Consider the following 15,272-nt stretch of genomic DNA (forward strand, 5'->3'; position numbering starts at 1 on the left):
CACTTCTAAATGGTACACCTTAGCCGTAAATCTCCATATGGCTGTACCATTTAGAAGTGTCCCCCGCTGTACATCAAACAATTGTACATTCTTCGCACAGACACACACACAAACACAGACAATGTTTCGATGTAGCTTTGGTATAGAAATAGAACGTGATTAAATTGAGAGTAGTTCTGAATACAACATAAAGAGCTCTAACAGATGACACCCTGAACATTTAATTCCATTGTCCTAATTCTCCTTTTTCTTCCCGAGGAAAAAAAAAAAAACGAATATACAGGATATATGAATAGTGACGCAACATGATCATCCAATAGCTATTGAACCACTGCAAATAATGAAATTCTACTAGTAACATCCTTTATAAATCAGTATTGGAAGACACGTATACATAATATTTATAAGAATAATAAGCACCTTAATACTTATAGCACGGAAGGAAAAACGAATAAATACAGTGAAACTGGTCGTCTGTGTAACTTGCCTTCACTTTTTGTGGAACCAGCATTTTCAAATAAGACATGCACTATTTTATTATTTAACTCCACCGCATTAAAGCAACCTTATTCTCATGTGGTTAATATTAAGTTAAATATTAATGTTACGTCCATATGACACCTTGCAAATTTTTTACTGTTTTGTGTTTCGGCAGACTAATACACTCAAGGCTGAAAGAAGGACTTTTCAAAAATACAGGAGGCAGTGATACTGTTTATGTCTATTATCAGTGAGTGTGCGAATGAATAGCAACACTAAGGTTTTCCATTCATCTATACTATTATACAACAGTTGAAGCATCTGATTCAATATTGCCCAGGGCATACTACTACAGATAAGAATGCGAAAATTGGACAGAATACTCCTTTTGTCATGGAGGCGAGAGATGAGAATTTTTTTTTTCTTTTTAAACATATTATAAGGGGGATAATAGGACAATCAAACATTTTGCCAAGAACTGAGTATTTCAATCCCGGAATTTGAGAGACTAATCTCGACATATAAAAACTTGATTAAAAATAACAGAACTCGTATTTCGAAAATATCGCTCCTATGGAAGAAATGGGGAGCATTTCTGTAATATCCAAATCTTCCTTACCTTCCAAAATTACCTTCCTTTATTTATAAAATGCCAAGTGTGAGGATTCGCTTAAGTTGGAAGAGTAAAATTTTGTATACAGGCTCTAAATCAAACGTAAGGAAAAATATTTTGCGTTTTCCGAAATTCAAATCTTGAGGGAGAAAAGATGAAACATTTCTATTATACTACAATTTCCCTTTTTTCATTTAGACAATGTCGAATTAGGGGATGAGAAGGAAGTTAGTTCTTGTGTATTTATTGGTTCTACAGTGAAGGTTGACTGCGTCTCAATATAAATAACTGTGAAACAGTGCTTAGTGTTAAAATACAACAATGTAAAGGTTTACTTAACCTAAGTTACAATTTGAGCCTATATGGAATTAGTTCAAACGTTGCACACGCAGTTACAACGAGATGTACAATATTGTTAGCCTAAATGATGGTTATTTTTTTGAATTTTGAATAATGCAATATATTATAGGGATTTCAGCTATTATTAAGAAAGATGGAATCCTACCTGTAAGGGGAACACCATCTGGCTTTTAACCTAGAGATGTGAAATTTGGTATACGAGTATAGACTATAGAAATAAGGAAATATGTGTTTCAGCGTTTTTCAAAATTACGCTCCTCAGAGTGAGAATGGGTGTCACATTTCTATTATATTCAAATTTCCCTTTTCTATTATATTCAAATTTCCCTTCCCTTTCTCAGAAAGTGCTGAATGTGAGGACTTGCTAAAGTAAGAGGAGTGTAGTTCGGTATATAGACTTTCGACCAAAAATAAAGGAATATATTTTTCGAAGTTTTCGACAATTCCTATCTTGAGACAGAAAAGAGGGTCATTTATATAATATCCATATTTATTTTTTACCCTGAAAGTACCGAATATAAAGATACGTTCAAGGTTGGTAATGCGAAACAGTATATGAACTTAATTACAAATAACGGAATGCATATTTTAGCGTTTCCAAACATTCCATTTCTAAAGGAGGAAGGGCGGGTAGGAATTTGAATAATATTCAAGTTTGTCTTTCTTTATTTAGAAAGGGCCCACTGGAATGATTCATTTGCGATGGAGGTAGGAAATTCAGTGCACAAACTCTTCAATAAAAATGACTGAACATGTTGAAGTGCTTTCGAAAGCGGCAATTTCTCAAACATTCAACTTTCCGCTTTTCTTTTTATCACAATTAACTCTTCCCGTGTGAAGAACGAGCATTTCTAGTGTTTTAGACTGTCAAACATTTCGTCGTTCAGTCCAGATGAATTTATTGAGCTTTCGATGTCTCTAGTTTTAATCATGTATTCGAATTCTTTTTTTGTGGGATGCTTTCGGGATTAAACAAATGACGATCAGATTGGTGTTACAATGTTAAAAAACAGAAAATAAAAAATAACAGGGTATTTATTATTATTATTATTATTATTATTCACTCTTTGCTGATCAATGTCCATTAGTAGGATTTCTAAATGCAGAACAGGGTCACCTTTGGTATTTCAATGTTTAGAAGGGTGAGATAAATCCTAGAAATGACAACCTTATTTGCATCTGTCAAAGGTGGGAAAGAGAAAAATGAATGTTCGTAGTGTTTTGTAGGTAATCATCATCTTGAAATTCCATCTAAATCATACTATGTGAATGGTAAAATCTATATTAGTTATTATATACGACATTTTTATATTTCAGAATTAGTTTCTACTATCATTTACTTAAAACTCATATGTAAATGAGTTACCAATGAAGTTTTCCTTTCTTTTTTCGAGACGTACTTTCTTACTTAATCATTTTAATGAATAATTTTTATATTATTATTGTTTTGCTTTTAATATGCTTTATTGCTATGCCCTTTAGACTAAAAAGAGATGGATGATTAATGGAGCAGAACGGTAAAATCAAAAACTTTTTGTGCTCCCACCGGCAATTGAACCCGGGACCATGTGCACGTGCTAGTCACTAGACTAACGGAAAGCGCTAAAAGATTTTAATGTGCAAACTGTATTTAGCAGATCATTCCCTGATATCGATGTTCGAAACGAAAGGACGCCATTTCGCCTTTAAATTCAGAAGGGAAAGAAAGCCGGGATACCCTTTTATCGATCAAAGTAAAGGAGTTGTACGATAGGGAGGTCAGGATGTCTTTGTATGAATTAAAGGGAGTTTTTAAAACCTGAATTTGTGAAGTGGTTTCACAGTACCTTTTCTAAATTTCCACGTAAGTCTGCCCAATTTTGTGTCATGAAAGTAAGGAAATTCTTACAATTCATTACAAGTTGCGCAAAGTGCTAAAGATATTGCCATTGGCCAGGAAACGAAACTGCCCTGTTGTGACAACCGCATTCTTTTTCGTCGAAGCTTTCAAGACTCATTCCTGAACTAACAAGATTTACTCGTTATAAAGCGTTTTCCATTTTCAAAGATACGTACACAGAACTGCAGAATTTGGGCGGCCTACGTAACCCATGCCATTCATGAAGATTGACAGACATCTCCGTTGAAGCGCAAGGAAATAATTTTCTGTATACATTATCAACTCAAGGTTGCCAGGTTAATGTTACATTTAATCACATCTTATTTCTTCTTAGGTGATTTTCTTTTCAAATCTTAATTTTGCACGCTTACGCTCTTTGGTGGATTGGTGTTCAGTCTCAGTCTCTCTCTCTCTCTCTCTCTCTCTATATATATATATATATATATATATATATATATATATAGAGAGAGAGAGAGAGAGAGAAAATCACTGAGGCTATACTTCGAATCATCGTAGTTTAAATTTATGGAATCAAATCCGAGATCCCGTGGGCGCAAGCCACAAGTTTACTGGGGACGGCATGAGGTAAAGGAGACGGATGATTGAAAAGTGAATGGCCAGAAACAATTGTGAATGAGCATGTGCGTAAAAAAGGAAAACCTCACGAAAACTGACGGACACGTTACAAACCACAAACTCTCATGTCCTGGATCCCTAGCACTAGAGGTGAGTGTTCTATCACTGAGCCAACATACCCTGTTTTCCCTTACAAATAACGTATCATATCTTGTTTATATCAACTCCCGAGTATAGTCACACTGGTATTAGCCACCCACCTGATATTATTAGAGTAAATAGTTACTACGATTTTGAGTTAATTCTGTTCTTTTTTATGGATTTCTTCAATTTTATTTATGTTTCGGTCACGTTCTATTTGAGTACCTTCTGTTTGTGTTAGAGAAGCTTTCTACTTTTATGAATTACTGTGTATATTTTATGAATACATCTTCGATATACACATGTTATCATGGGCTATAACGGAGATTATCGAGTTCTACGTGTGTAAATGAGACAGGCTAAGTTTTCGAAGTAACATTCCACTTTGGAGTTCTTATATTTTACGTTACTTTGGTCGGTTTATATTCATAAATTAAATTAGTATTACAGAAAACACACAGGGACATGACATAACAAAGCTGCTAGTAGGGTTTCACTATTTGAACTGATTCGTAAGTTATTGGATGATAGGACTGCGACACTTTTTTGGTATTCTGTATAAACAAATTCGTGTATTTTAGAATTCATGACGAACATTCACTTAAAGAAAACATACCACTAAATTCCATATCTATTTTATTTTAGTAAAAATTTTTATTCAAGTTGCTCAATGCTAAAAGTAAGAAGTTTCATAACAACTGAAAACTCTAAATTATTAAAAGTGTGTGGTATATGCTAACACTATCCTCACCTTTAACATGTCACTTGCAAGTTTTAAATTACCCCAGTAAACAGTAACGTGCGCGTTTAACAAAATATTACTGCCTAATCCGAAACAAATATTGAAAATACTTTTCCTTAGGAACAATTTTGAGGTGGTACTAACTATAATCAGGAATTCACTTCAAAAAGACGGAGATTATATTCAGAGTTCTATCTGTTTTACTTCATAAGCTCAAGACGCATTAGCTTAACTTCTTCCCCTACACCCTTAGAATATGTACTTTAATGAAAATGGCATAATAGAAACCCATTTTGAGGTGGTACTAACTATAATCAGGAATTCACTTCAAAAAGACGGTTCAGCTGTTTACCTCCATGACAACAAACAATAGCACTTTTATTTATAATCACTTCTAGTTACTGAACTCTAATTTATGACTCCGTATGGTTCATCGATGCAGAAACAAACCCTCTGGAGCAAATATAACACAATTACGATTTTTATAATTCACATGATTAAGATACTATTTGATGTCCTTCCATCTTCTCAAACCAAAGGTTTTATTTATTTCCGAAGAGTTTCGAAATATCCTATACACCTTCCGTGTATTTCTTACGAAAGTCACGTATTCTTTCTGTTTAAGGAAATCCTAACCTTGGAAATCATACATTTAATATCTTTCTTGTATATTATAGCAGAACGTCTCCTAATAGAGGTTCAAATAATTTAACGCGGCAAATATGAGTTTGAGTCTTTGAAGTATGGTAGTTAGTTCTGCTATTTGTAACTGTAAATTAGCATAATCCCAACATTTCTAACATGATATAGTTTTTCTGTTGCCCACTCGATATTACAAGTGTGCTGTAATCAATATATCAAAGACTTATCATAAATTCTTTTTCTGCTGTAGTAAATCAAATTATTACGGAAAATTCGTTAATAAAAAAAGCTTGTTTTCACCATACGTGCCCCCCCCCCCCTTAATTTTTAAGAGTTAAGGATGTGTGTCCTAGACGAATTACCTGCACTATGTTATCATAAATACAGTACATCACTTAAAATTTTTTGAACTCAAAACTGCATTTGATAATTCTTCCGCATAACGTATTAAATAGAATATTCTCAAATATAATGTGGTACGTCTTCATTATCATTTCCACAACTCTGATGTGTTTGTTCCATAAGTATTCTAAACAAATTAAAGTATATTAAAATTACAAACAAGTAAGCTAAATTCGTTAATACTCTGTGTTCTTGCAGTATTTTATGCTTCCGTTATGTTAATTATATTTTACATAACTCAATACACTTTTACAGGAGTAAAAGAAATAGGGGAACCAGATCCTCAAATTGATATAGGAGGTTCCTAAGATAAAAATTTCTCTGAAGTACTTTTCGTAATATAGCAAGCAATGTTGTATGTGCAGAGGTAGATGGCTGATATCAAACACCACCTCATAAAATAAAAACCAAGATTCAATACTTCATTTTGTTAACTATGTTTTCTTTTCTATTAATGTTCTCGCGACTTCTTTGCAACTTCCGCACTTATATTCACATATTTACTTCAGCTTCAAGATGATTTGAAACAGAAAGGCGAATAATATTCATCACACTGTTATGGAACAAACGTCAAGGTTTTTGGGCAACTGCTTCATCTGGTGCAATTACTTTTCTTTCATGCCAAGCTTACCCACTCTCTTTCCCGCCCTCTCTTATACGCGGTCACAGTTGACCACAGATCACTGAATTTTCACTCTCTGAAAACAGAAAGGTAAGTACCACCAGAAAAATACTGTACATTTCCCAATTAATTACAATTTCAATTTTCAATATGAAAGTTTTTGATCCTCTCAACTTTAAAACAAATAAATAAATAAATACATTTAAAAAACACGGCGCTACCATCTTTTTTGTTTTTATCGCTCCTGTAGATGAAAAGAAAACCATCGTATGTGTGGATATATTTAAAGTTAAAAATGGGACAGAACTATAACAAGTACTTTTTATGAAACAGTGAAATCAATCTGTTTCTAGGACAGGTATTTCTGTAATAATAATAATAATAATAATAATAATAATAATAATAATAATAATAATAATAATAATAATAATAATAATAATAATAATAACAATCACTTACTCGACGCGGACAAGTCTGATGATAACGATATAAAACTGAAAAAAAAAGCACCGAATATCGGAAGTCAACATTAGTATCGAGTATTGGAAAACTACGGTATGAGCCTACTTTTAATGCTTAAAGTTTACACTCCGGTTTTGTTACTACAGTTTTATAATTAAGAAAATAATGATTGGAGCTTAACATTCCTTTTTAGAACCGAGGGATGTATTGATTGAAGGTGATCCAACACTAGATTTTTAACTGAAGCAAACAATCCTACCGGAGATCGAATTTGGGATCATGCATGTGCATCTACTCCTTGACAAATGAAAATCAGTAAAAAGCAATTCCCGCTACTTCTGAATTGCTCTCTAATCCTTTCATATACTTCAACATCGTGACATTATAGCCAACGAAGATTACCGCTGACAAGACGGATCTTTGATGGATAACGTCTGTAGATGGATCTCATCTAAATTACCTCCGACTGTCTCAACCGGAATTTTGTATTCTTATTTCACGTAGTCCTCACAAAGTGTTGAACTCAGAACCACACACACAAACTACATGGCACTTGAGAAGTATTTCTTAACATAGTGAAATAATGTTGATTTTAACGAATACACACTGATGAAGTAATCATTTCTGAATGTATGTTTTATTATGGCCTCATTTTGATGCCATTTTAATTTAAAATCTTGAACAATGAATCTGGTCATGTAGGAGAATCCCCAACCCTCACCTCACTGAAGCTTCTAGTGATATTTATATGTATTTCTAGTAAACAAACCTCCTACATTCTGCTGCAATAGGCAAAATGCCTCGGCGCGAAACAGCGTATTATTCATTTGGTTGTTTTGGAATTGGCAGAAGTATAGTAATTTCAGAGGTCCGCTTATTATCTCGTATTAACTACTACCAGCAATTATTATTCTGTACCTGCTTCGAAATTTTTCCTAACTTATTTCAGTGTTCTGCGCGAAGAAGATTCTATTTACATAGCCTAGTAAGGCAGAAGCAGTAAATCAGATTTTACTATGTGAAGTGGTAATGGAATTATATGCTTAAAGAGAAATGTAAGCAGCAAACCACGTAAAGTTCTGTTATCTGTCGTTACCTTAAGACTGTAGACTAGAAACACTGTCAGACATAAAATCCATTGATTCATGTGTAGAACTGTTCCCTTTTCCTTAATATTTAAATTAAGAGAAATTCACAAGTTCGGATTTAATGACTCTTTGCACGTTTTTATTTTCCTCATTGAAATAATTTAAAAAAATAATAATTCTACTCATTTACCAAAGGTTGTTACGGGAAACTTTTTTTTTTTTTTAATGTCCTATGATTATGCTCCTAGGTTAAGGGAGACAGTGATGACTGTGAATGAAATGGACGCATAAAGAAGTGGGAGAACCCTAAGAAACTCGCAAACAAAGGATTCACTCATCAAAAAACCCTCTGGCCCGAGTTACGATCGAACCAGAGACTCCAAGCGCCAGATGTGACCAGCCTACAACTGAAGCACCGCGGTCCTCAGGATTGCAACTTGCATGCGAAAAACTAATATGAGAGGTACTATGTAAGTGAATGTCTGAAAAAGAAGAGCCTAGAACTATCTAAATTTATATGAGTCGGCATCGATGTTCAAGAAAACTACACACGCTACATTTAATGCGCATTCTCAACATTCCTTCTTTGTAAATATACTCAATTACACGGTAAAAGTTCATTGTGCTTCTCATACTGTTACCTATGTTTTATTCATTCATTTCTCTAGACTCTGGAATAGAGGACTTCCACTATTATGAAAGAAAGTTCTTCTGGCAATAATAACTGATTCTATTCCTTCACCTTAACGAAGCTCATTCTTATTACTATTAGGCATGTGTTTGTAGTATAGTTACCTCTCATATCCTCGTCATGTGTTTTAACATTCACGAAAGTAATGAATACAAATAGTGTATGTTAATTTCTGATTTTTATGAAAGAAGAGAACAAGCCATGAGATTTTGGTTCATCGATTCAATTCTTTACCAACCACACTGCAAACAACAACTTACAACAACATATCCCGGAAACGGAAATTCAATTCTATATATATATATATATATATATATAAGATCATTTGACCACTTTTTAACAAATATATTACTTTATTCCTACATTAATTTCTTTCCAATAGGTAACACTATCTGTTGAAAAGGGTCAAATAATAAAAATCTTTGTGCCTTGCAAATTCTTGTTCCCAGTATGGTTGAGAAAGAACTTTAACGAGTGAAGCCTTCCAACATTTAATGAAAGAGATGATATTGACGAAACGTACTACTGTTTTATCAAATACAGAAGATCTCTTATCACGTAAATTACGCATTAAGCAAAGAACTTATCGTTGTGGAATACTTCTTAAAAAAATCTTTACACACTAGAATCAATTACGAATAAATCCCATCTTTAAACATACTAGCTTCCCATCAAATTTTAATAATATTAAAAACTTACTTACAGAAAGGAGGTCATTAAATCAACTTTAGAATTTCCCTACAATTAAAAAAAGGAAAAATACCTTCGCCACACAAAACAATGGACTGAATTTCCAATATAGTAATTTACAGTCTACAGCCTTATGGATTTTAATTGCATGCACAACATTAATTTGTCCGCGGATTTATGTCACGTGAAATGAAATCCAGTTGGTTAATTAATCGATTTTAATTCTTAATTATTCTGTACTTCAATGTCATTTAGCTATTTTTCAATTCATATACATTTATTCAAAATAAGACAATAGTCAAGATCAATGTTTTTAACCTCAAAAATTAAACAAAATTCAAACTAAATACACACACAAAAAAATCTTACCTAAAAAAAGGACCATCTGCAAGAAGGGCAATTTTCATTGGAGACCCTGCTATCCTGACTTCGTTTTCACGATGCAAGGGAGCATCTTTAAGACGATTGCTGATATTCTGGCAATATAAAGGTTTAATCAAAATTAAAGATAATTGCTTTATCTTTTGGAAAATTTGTTAAAACAGTCAAGTTTTGCTAAAATTTTGTTTTTGCATTTCAACACAACTTCACCATATGTCAATGTCATTGGGTACAGTAGTGAAATAACATTCCGATTTTGAATTAAATTTGAAACAGACCAGTTCATGGAATGGTAAAGTACTATCTCCTTATGTGAATCTACATTAGAAAACACTACTAAAATAACTGAATGAAATACCGGGAAAAAGACACCAATAAGTACTTGGCATTTACGTAATTAGCGTATTCTTGGCTTAAATTTTCACAATGACTGGTACCCTATTTGAAATTCTGATAGCAAGAGGAGGAAAAATATAAGGACTATTTCTTTTCAATGACATCTTTGAGACGCACGAACGCTTCTAGTTTTTGATTCAAAATAGGGAAAGGAAGCATGGTAATTCTATTTAACAAGAACTAGAAACTTCAGAATACAAGTAAAGTATGTAGCATATTAAAATTGCTTGCTATCTATGTATGCATGCATGCAGAATATCATTAGGAATTAAAATGTTTGTAATAATAGATGATGCAGAAAGAAACACGTAACAGATGAATTTAACGCTTAAGTAGTTTCTGTTGTAAGAGAAATGATTAAATCTTCAATTATATTTCGAAGTAGTTTTGTATTTCTATCTCAGGCTGGTCAATGTTGCGTTAATTACATATTTTTTACCTCTTACATCGTTAGTCTTTGATGACGTGTTCATCTTGAAAACTGGGTAGACTTACACTATTAATTTGTATACAGCAAAAATAAATTTTAATGTAATTTATTTACATTCACAAGCTAGCTTATAAAACAATAGTTTCATTTACACGGGTATCTTAGGAAACCATTTTGAAATATTCTGCACAATAACGCTACTGTAAGTAAGACACAAAAGTAAAACATTGAAAAGTGACGCAGACAAATTATGCTTTCAACAATTTAGGCTGATACTTGTTAACCTTCATAATGGATATTTTCTGTTCATCCCTAAATATAATGAAAAATTCTACTTTGTAAAAAACTATAAACTGTGTGGATAAATAAAATATGAATCAATTGTTCCTTTTATTAATGAAACTTGTCATGATGTATCATCTGTATCTAAATTATCTTTCTGTGTATAGTTCCTTCAAACACACTCCTTCTGACTTAGATAACATGCAAAATCCTGACTTCCCTACTGATGTGCTTGTCAAGTTTTAGCATCTATCTTCATTAACAAAAGGACTGTGGTCGAAGATTTATATAATAGCCAGGAGAAAGGTAATTTAGATAGAGAACAGGATGATATAACAACGAATTTAATTACCACAAAGCCATAAGAAAGTGAATTTATATCGATTACGTTATCAACTATGCCCTTAATGTTAGAATATAAACGACATTCTTATTGAATTTCAGGATACATCGAACTGTTTTTAAAACATAGTTTTATCTACGTTATTTCGCAGTGCTTTACTTACTGACTAGTGAGTCTTTTTATTTATACTAGTGTTATTGTGCAAAATGTAAAAAGTTCCTGAAGTTCATCGTAATAAACTATGTTATTATATAAGCTAGTTTGTGATTGTAAAACACTTAAAACATTTACTTCTCGTTGTACACATAAATTATCAATTTATCCAGTTTACAAGAATCACACCATCGACGGTGTAAGAGGGGACAAAGCAGTATGTGAAACATCGGCCAGCCTGAGAAAGTAGTACAAGACCACTTTGAAACATGGTTTAAGATTTAATCATTTTTATTAGACAAAAGAAATACCAGATTCAAATTTATTAATTACATAGTTTGTATGTCATCCAATTATTTTAAAATCTACTAAAACAAAGGTTTGTTTTATCTATTGTATCTATATATTGGCCGAACCACCGCTGATACATTCAGCACCTTTTACCGGAGGTATACCTTAATACTTAATGATCCGGCAGCCGCATTACTGGAGAGAATGTTAACAAGTTCAGCACTAAAATGAAGTAGGCAATCTTAGATTGTAATTGCAAGAATTAAAATCTTACACTGTAATCGCAAGAATTAAACTTTATCCACATTTCCGAGAATCTACATATCGTTGTAACACATGGTTCCTAAAACAACAAACGTGGTACGAAAATCTACGGAGGAACCGAATTTCTCGGGTTCCCATCCAAGGCGTTGTGCTATCAATAGGGTTTGAACTGTAAGAACATTGCACAGAAAGCCATCAAGCTAGCCACAAAGATATTACAAGTCCCTCTTATGAAATTGGATTCACTTGAATGTCTATGACGAAATGTGAGCTGGTAAACGAAATTTTTTCCCTTAAAAGAAAAAAAGCAACCGTCAAGAAGGAAAAAGTACTAAATGTTAAGTAGAAAAAGTCTGTTCCATTTTTTGAACAAAGAGAAATAAAGCTACATTATATAACGCATATTCTCTTATGGCACGGAACAAGTCACGTGTTTTCGGAGGACGGGGTGAAACGAAGGAGATTTGAAAAATGAATCTTTGAGTTTTACGTCCTACGATAAGCCGGTTAGGCTAAAGGAGACGGTGATGATGAGCAATGAATGAAAATGGTGGAATGAAGAAAGTGGACGAAGGAGATTTGAAGAACCTTACATTTAACGAGTGATAATTTTTTAATATCTAACAAAATGCTATCAATATTGAAGACCAAACTACTTCATCCCTAACTTACTGCTATTCTTCACGCTTCTCTGAAGCAAACATTTTGGAGAGAAGTCTTTACCCGCTATCGAAAAGAAAATGTCTACAAAGAGGATTTAAAACACCTCTCATGATCATTTACTAAAGAATTTTTAAAATTTAAAGGCGTCAAATAATAGCATCAAACAGAAAATATAGGTTATTCTTTAATAGATTCAAAAATTTAACTAAAAATATACAACATCTTACCAAAGCACTAACTATATATAAAAAAATAACTTGTGTTAAAGGTTTCGGCAATTTATCATTGCCTTCATCGGGCACATCATTCATCGATTATTGCCGCATCATTAAACCCAAGTTACAATTAATATATTGTTAGAGCTTTTCTAAGATGTTACTTATTCTTAGTTACAAATAGATCCAAAGCTGGTATTCAAAATTTTAGGTTAAATACCACTGTATAGGTCATTTACAATAACTTTGCAGAATACTTTTGTTAGGACTGTAAGAAAATTTACTTCCAATGAAGAAGAAAAAATGCATTTATGTATCAAAGAATAGTATTTCATGATCATATTAAAAAAAAATAAATACCACAATATCCATAAATATGAAAAGCTAAGAGCTAAGAGCTTATACTCATCCCGTAATTAGTTCTAGTAAATTCTGAAAGAGTAAGTCAAAGTAAAGTTTTCTATGGAGGGAGAGAAATTTTCTTAAAGATAACGATAACTACACTAGAACTAATCCATTCATTCATTAATTTACGAAACAATCTATTATTGGATGGGTATGCAATTTTGTTGGTGACCGTACATGGGTTCAAGTTATTCCAATTATAAAAATTATTCTGTATATGTCTTATGTATGTTTCTCATGGATAACTTATACTGACAATAATTTGACAGGCAAAAACTCAGTGCACGCATTAAGTATAGGTTCTATAAAAGGGCACATACAATTTTAAATATGAACGATCAATAGTAAATTCCCACCAGTTCCAACTTCTGAACGAATATGTTCTAGATTTATCTTTTGCCTTAGCTTCTGATTCCATGTTTTTGAAAATAAATTTTCGACCCCACATAGGCATCTACATCAAATTACAACAAGGATTATGAAAAATAAATAAATAAAATAAAGTAAAGGTTATAATTTGAGGGAAATCTCCAGTGATCGAAATATATTTTTTCAAACACACTGAATGTAAGATAAGTTTAATACACTTGGAATAAGCTGTCTTTCGCTGCTTACGTGTCAATACTTAGTAACATGAATATTGTACTGATTTTTTACACACAACAATTATGGACTCAAAAGAGAATATAATCAGTACGTATGTTTGGAAAAACAAATGTTGGAGAGAATTCTGGTGATTTCGTCATATTGGGGAACATTAAAGTGCAATGATTCGAAACAATATATTGTACTGGTGAATATATTCTACAAAAAAGAAGAGAAGAAACTTTTTACTTAAGAAGAAATGAGTTTATCAGCTTGAAGTGCTATGTTTGGGAGTTTCTAGCTACGTTAAAAAGAGTGTCCAGTAACCGTTTCAATATTAAGAATACCTGCCGTGATCTCACTCAACGAAAAAACTCATATGCATAGAAAAAATGAACAATTTCCCCTCTTTTAAGGTTTCGAAAATTCTATTTCATTCTAGATACCGACCTCATAATTTGACCACAGTTTCGCTTTCTATTTCTCTCTATAGGAAAAGTTTTTTCGGTGATTATTTTTCATAACACATGCGATTCGGATTCTGACCACATGACTATAATCAGGATTGAATCTATGCTTTATGAAAGTAGTATAATATAGAGAAAATGTGTTTAAACAGACTCAATCTTTAATATTTAACAGAATTATGAATCGATTTCGTTTTTTAACTTTAACAACCTAACCTGAAATTATGTAATTCCGAATTATATTCTAAGCATTTTATCTTAGAAAACATGCAGATGATTATAACGAAGTACACCGCAAATCAGAAGTTCTACCACGACTATGACCCATCTTTATGGTGGTTCAGTCATAAAATAAGCGTCCCAAATGAAGTTTATCACTGGTTCAATTCATGAATGTTTAGTTTAAAATCAGATGTCAGCATGAACTGAATGTTGCTGTTGTAATTTTAATATTCTAATAGTAAAGTGAGTTTTGTCAGTTTAAGTACTACAAAAGTAACATTTTCGTTGGAGAGGACACTGCAAACTGCGATCCACATTTAAAGGGATAAGAAAATGCACCAACTCCTACGTTTAAAGGTATCAGTTACATTAATTTCTTTTTTCTATTATTTATTTCTTTAAATATACGCACAAGAATATCAAGAGAGATCTGGAATTTTATTATAATTATTATCTGTAAGTGATACCCATTAACGGGTTAACCATTCACCTTTGCCACCTGCTTTTCAGAAGCAGTTACTTTATTCATTAAAATCTGTCATTAGTTTCTTTATATTTCACATACATTAAATGTGACACATGTTTATATACAAAAATGAATCTACAAAACTGAAGTATGATCTAAATTACTACTCATATTTATCTCCGCTGCAGATCAAATCCTGGGCTCAAGCACAGAACGAAGTTGAATGTATGTGACAGTAAGTATTTCTTACGTCAAGAAGAACTTTTCAATTAAAATTGTATCTTTCACAGTATACCTGCGTCTATATATTATAAATTTAAT

At 32.5% G+C, this 15,272-nt stretch overlaps 1 long non-coding RNA gene across 3 annotated transcripts in view; it reads right to left on the bottom strand.

Annotated features, from left to right (window-relative positions):
- Positions 1 to 15,272, bottom strand: part of LOC145695223 (uncharacterized) — a 119,502-nt gene that overhangs the window by 94,446 nt on the left and 9,784 nt on the right. For all 3 annotated transcript variants that reach the window (XR_014133127.1, XR_014133126.1, XR_014133125.1), the window contains one exon: positions 9,758 to 9,864. This is a non-coding gene — a long non-coding RNA (uncharacterized LOC145695223). The remainder of the gene's footprint in view (positions 1 to 9,757; positions 9,865 to 15,272) is intronic.

Source organism: Thermobia domestica, chromosome 9, assembly GCF_964235325.1.
Source record: "Thermobia domestica chromosome 9, izTheDome1.hap1.1, whole genome shotgun sequence".
NCBI classification, from domain to species: Eukaryota; Metazoa; Arthropoda; class Insecta; order Zygentoma; family Lepismatidae; genus Thermobia; species Thermobia domestica.